Source organism: Cynoglossus semilaevis, chromosome 11 (assembly GCF_000523025.1).
Source record: "Cynoglossus semilaevis isolate Cse_v1.0 chromosome 11, Cse_v1.0, whole genome shotgun sequence".
In the NCBI taxonomy this organism is placed as follows: Eukaryota; Metazoa; Chordata; class Actinopteri; order Pleuronectiformes; family Cynoglossidae; genus Cynoglossus; species Cynoglossus semilaevis.
This window is the reverse complement of record NC_024317.1, coordinates 18,116,733-18,122,981: the sequence shown is the minus strand read 5'-3', so window position 1 is coordinate 18,122,981 and position 6,249 is coordinate 18,116,733.

The window sequence follows — 6,249 nt, the reverse complement described above, 5'->3', positions numbered from 1 at the left end:
GCCCAACACCCCCCCTCCCCGCCCCCGTCCCCCTTCCACACACACACACAAGACATTTCTTGTCTGCTTCTGAGAGAGACAAAAGCCTTAAAGTCATGCAGAGAGAAGGTCACATGCATGGGTTTGAATCAGCCTCTAAGACCCTGTTGTAATGACTGTAACAGTTACACACTCACAGTTGCCTACTGCTGTGGTGATAGGGACCCTCCCCCTCCCCCATAACGGCCCCATAAATGAATAAGGCGAATAAAATATTTACTTCTTCAGAAGAACAAAATACACTATGTCCCCAGAGAACTGGGTTGTTATTACCAGCTTCATTAGGAAACATGCTGTTTCACGACGACACTGACAGCATCGTCAATGCTTAAGTACGCAGAGCGCCTTCGCAAAAATAACACACAGAACACTACATCACGTATCAGTCATTTATAGAAGGTTTCACCCTGTATTTCAGCCATTCCTTTGTGTTGTGAGAGATCTGGATGTAGCCCAAATAAAATATTTACCTGTGTAAAATACACCCACTAGGTGGCAGCAGTGAAACTTACAAGATTGAGAACTACCAGTAAGGCCCAAAGAAGAAGGGGTGCTACTGGTGTTAGCAGAGCTAGCCTTGATGAAGCCACGCACTGAAGACAAAAAGACACCTACTAGCGCAGCACTAGCATGGCGCCATCTACAGCACTTTGGAACTGACCCTCGTTTCTTCTTGTGTGTTTTAACATCACGGCTGAATTCTGCGTTCCTGATGGAGATGCTGTTTCTCTCTTACTAATCACCTGATTGGCCTCCTCCTCCAGGCTCAGGCTGCTGCTCAGGAGCCTGGTTCTCAGCTCCAGACCTCAGCAGATGTCAAACCTCCCTCTGTGGTGTCCTTTTGGTCTCCTAGCTCTCCGTAAGTTTGACCCTTTACTTCATCTGCTTCCTGTCTTCATCTACTTCCTGTTTTTGACCCCATTCACATGATGTAAACATGGCCTCATGTACAGTCGTCTTGAAGAAGCTCTGTGTCGTTGCTGAGTTGTTTGATGAAATGTTTTTAATTTTTTTGTGGTGAAAAGGACTTAGACATAAGCTGAAATGTACAGGACCTTTGTTGTGCTCAGTTATTTATGCAGGTTTTTCTGGTTTGATCCCTGGTCAGTCTTTCTGTATAGAGTTTTCATACTTTACATTGGCAGTTGGTTTAAATGTGAGTATGAATGCACCCCACCCTCGTTAGTTGACAACTGGGATCGACTCCATCAAAACTCAAAAAGTTTGTTTCCATATGAAGAAATTCTACATTACAGATCTGGACAGAAGGGAAAACATGGACACATTTTTAAGTAAATGTTAAGTTTGGCCCCCGACTTTGTCCCAGTTTTTAATATTGTCCCACTGTGAATTTGATGTCGATGATGGATGGAGGTTATCTCACCACAGCAGTGCTGAGATACTACACAGTATCTGTGTCACATACAGTATATTCACATACTCATTGTCTGATTCTATTTTGATTTTCCCTCTGACTGCATTCACTCTGTGATTATAAACCACACACACAGCCATCAGGGTTTAGATTTAGGTCTGGATTGACAGAATCTATAACTGAGGACGTACTGTACACATGTTGGTCTCTGTGGTCCTCAGCCGTCACTGAAAACACACGTTTCCTCACATCCTGGTGTATTTAAACGCAGTATATTTAGCAACTCGTGTTGGTAACAGTGCACAGGTCTAAAATTAAACAAAGATATGAACTGTGTTAGCATGGCTGCAGTTCAAACAGCAGACGACAACAGAACAATGCAGAGCTGCACAACTGCCCTGCTTCTCATCTCTCTGGAGGACTTGACCTTAAAACACGCTGAGCAGACAATTTTAGGTTCGCCGTGAGAACAGACGATAGATCTTAAATAACAGGTAGGATATGTCTACAGAATGACAAAGATAATGTGTTGACCAAAAGTAGTTAAAACTTCTGCCGTATTATCGGTCATAAAAACCTGACCTTTTGACCTCCAGCTCTGCCCAGAAGAGCACGAACATCACCGTGAGAAGACGCTGCTGCTGCTGCTCAGTGGGAATTGACCGGTTAGTTCTGGTTTCCAGTAACGTTCTCTCTAATCTCCAGGCCGCAGCAGCTGCAGTGCTCTGCACAGGGCCGTGCCACACCACGCCGCGCTGCTCTGGGTGAAAGTGGGCGTCCACGTCTTTAATTTAGTCTGTATGTAGGGGGAGATGATTACAGAGTCTGGGAAAGTGGATCCATACCAACGACCGTTCATTGGTACACAACATAGAGAACATGTGCAGGTGGAAGAACACGTGTCAACAGATGAATATGACAGTTGTCATGAGAAATGTATTTCCGTCCAAACCCAGCACTGATTCAGAAGATCAGTTCAGATCTGATCCCACGCTCCTCTCCATACTGTTGTTCCAGGAAGCTGAGATCTTGGACTTGTTGTTTCTGAAATATAAAAACCATGGCTGACTGTAGTGAGGAGGAAAGATTTGGATTGTTTCTGCAATCAGCAACCAAACGTCCAGCAGAAAACCAAAGACAAAACACACACAATTAGCTAAGTTAGCTTTTTTCACAGGGTTCATGTAACAGTGTTACTTAAATATGTATTTATTAATAGACATTAATGTAATTTATTGTATGGTTTAGAGACGAGATGAAGATGCTGAGGTCACTTGGGGTCACCAGATGGACAGTTAAGGTGGAGCAGTTTGGGGATAAAGTTAGAGAGGTCAGGTTTAGATGGTTTGGACATGTGATGAGGAGAGATGATGAAGATGTTGGACAAAGGATGTTAGAGGTGGAGGTGCCGGAGAAGAGGAGATTTGTGGATTGTGTAAAAGAGGACATGGAGATGGTTGGAGTAAAAGTAGAAGCGATAGAGGGAGAGGAGGGAGATGATCTGATGTGGTGACTCCTGAAGGGAACACCAAAAAGAAGATGAAGAAGAAGACTCCATTTCCTGGGATGGCTCCATCGTTCTCTGACGTAGCTCTGCTGCATCACAGTGACCTCAGGGTGGAGCCATTTGCCCTGCCTTAGCTAGTAATACCTAGTAATACCTAGTAATACCTAGTAATACCTAGCTAGTAATGAAGAAGTCTGACCGGCCCACCTGCAGTCCAGATCTGGGCCACATTAAACAATTAGTGTGTATGGAAAAGGCACACGGTGAGTGAAGGTGAGAGGTGGGTCAGAGAAAGGTAATTGCCCACTTCCCCCACTCTCCAAAATGAGAGATATTTTTATCATGTGGTGGTTTTAAATCACAGCATTTGTCCATTATTCAGTTCACTGAGACATTTCCATTTTCACTGCAATGAATTATTCACAGCACATTTGGCTCAGTGGTAGAGAAGAGAGGACGAAAAAAAAAAAAAGCCTGAGTCACAGTCTCAGGATCTGGGCCAGTGGGAAACTGCTGGGTCACATGGGTTCATCTGACTTCTGTTCATTGGTCCACGATGACGTCTCTCTGCTAATTGTCAGAAAGTAAATCTTAACCTCGTGACCTGATGATGAAACTTTTCAGCAGATGTTGTAAGTCATACTCAGAGTACTCCTGTACTCCGCTTCAGAGTGGAAATACATGGACTACTACAGTGTCTGGATTTCTCACTCCTACACTGCTGAGAAATGTCTCCTGGTGGGTGGGAGACCAAAGAGACGCAAATGTGAAGAGACAGCTGAGACAGTCTGGTTGGTCCACTTTGGTCAGAATCTCTGTATAGCAGCGGTTCCCAAAGTGGGGGGCAGGTCCATATAGGAAGCCCAAGCGACCGGGGCTCCCAGTAAAGCAAAGAGTTTCAATAATGTTTTTATTTGTTCATGTCTTTATTTCTTTCCTGAACCCCTCTTAATCGTGGCCCCTAGAGCCTCCCCCATCCCCTTTTTTTGACAACCTAGTGTGTCTGTATTTTCAAAAGGGGGCGCTACAGAAAAAAGTTTGGTGAGTTTGGCAGTAGAAGAAGAGCAAAAATCCATGTGTTTTTAAAGAGATGGTAACAAACCTCAGGCTGGAGACACTGACCTCTGTTGACCAGTGGGATTATTGTTGGTGCGTGTGAAGTGATTGGTGTTGAGGATTGATCAGTGATGGTGAGCAGTCTTTCATTTCATAACTGAAAGTGGGGTGAAGAAAAACCCCAGCAGGGAGACGTGTGGGTGAGGGATGATGGGAAAATTGGGAGAAAGAGAAATTAAAATGGCAAAGACAGGTGGTGGGAGGAAATGGATTTGTAAGACTGTGTGAGTGTGTGTTTGTTCATGGTACTTTTGGGACTCAATTTGAGACCACTGTTGTCGACTTTCTTTCCTCATCGAGCAGATCTCCATAGATCTATGTTGAATTTTGTTTATTTTTGGATTTAGGACGAGAATTTAAGTTAGATTAGAGTCAGTCTAAGGCAGGGGTCACCAACATAGGGCCCGGGGTCACCTGGTAGCCCCCCTGGACTACCTTAGTTGCCCGTGGGGTATGTTCTAAAATAAAACTAGTCAACAAGAGGGTCAACAATTGTACTGTTACTGTGCTTTTTGAACCAGTTCCACCTGTAATGATATTCAAATGGGTGCAATGACGATGGTAAGAAGAGTGTCTAGCATTATATGTCCCAGAACTGATTATTATGACATTGTTCAGGAAGTCTGTATCAAACAAGTAGCTCTTCATATTGCTAAGTGTCCGTGAAGCAGCTCTCAGTTTCAAAAAGGACTGGGATTAGACATATATGAGCCATATATTAGCCATTTGTGTGTATCTGTGTGTCGGATTGCAAACAGCCACTTAATGAGAGCATCACCCTGCAGAGAATGAGCAGCTGAGCACTCCACTCAATTATTCACCGTTTGAAGGGCTTTCAGAGAACTGGACTGTACTGGAAGTCTTTCATGAAAATGAATGGTTCCGTCCTGGAGGACCAGTGTAGATTAAACAGTAGCCGTGGAGTCATTAGCTGCGGCCGACCTCTGATCTCAGCGTACCGTACTCCAGTGGTGATGACGGTGATGGAGATCCACGGAGAGTCTGGACGTAAAGCTGCTGAGATGCTGAAGGGAAACACTGAGATTTAATCACATGTGAAGTTGTTCAGTGTGGGAGGAAGTAGACGTATGCAGTGTTGATGTCCGCAGAGATAAACAGCCATTGTCTCTCACAACATTGTCACCGAGGCTAATGTTAAACTTCAGTGGAGCCTGGGCTTATTTATACTGTTGTATATTTATTGTCTGTAATTGGCCTGTCACACTGAAGCCGATGATCTATTCCAATTAGATGTTATAGTTTTTTTAATTATAAATACTATATATATATATTCATGGTTCACTTGCACGAAATACTGCAAATGGATTTCCTCAGGGTCGAAACATCTTTCTTCCAGTGTCAGCCCCCTGGTGAGATGATGAGCAGACCACAGCAGGAGTCCAAGAGCTGACATCCCTGAAACAACACCATGGCTGACGGCTCGTCTGACCGTCTGTAGTGGACCTGCGTCCGACTGTGTTTGTACAAATGCACGCCGAGTTCCTCAGCTTCACCACCAACCAGCGGGCGTGGAGGAGATCAAAGTGCGGAAACATTCCTGCGTATTAGCTTCGACGGTCAGTGCACGTGAAGCCATCCATCATTTACAGGTGCGGGGCGGGGGTGCAGGGAGCCTTTGAATAGTTGTTGGATTGTATGTGTTACATTTTGACAACATCAGGATGATAATGTGCAATAAATTCAAACAAAATGTGATTTTTTTGGGAGGGAGTTTTCACTGAATCTTTCACAACACTTAGAGATTAGAGTTTTACTAACGCTGCATAGCTGTGTGTGTATGTGTGTGATTTTCCAGTTTGCATGTATCAGCAGTGTGAAAGTGTGAGACTTATCTAACGTGATAAGCGTTGCACACAAGCGCGGCAACCAGATGTTAAATCCTGACGGCTTCGCCCCAGATTTCAGTCCTGCGTTTATCGCTCTGCTCAAATCTGTCTCTGCTCTGCGGCTTCACCGTGCAGCCTTTAATTTTCCACCAGTGGGAGTGTTTATGTGTAAGTACGAATGACCTATGGCTCTGCTGGCTTTAGCATGAGTGAACGAGTCACTGTGTGTGTGTGTGGGTGTGTGTGTGTGTGTGTGTGTGGAGAAGATCATTGCTCATGTTTCTGGTGGGAACGTCTCGCACAGAGCTGCACTGAGCGCCGACTCTGGAATTTTAGTAGCTGACTATTATGAAAAGTGAAACGTG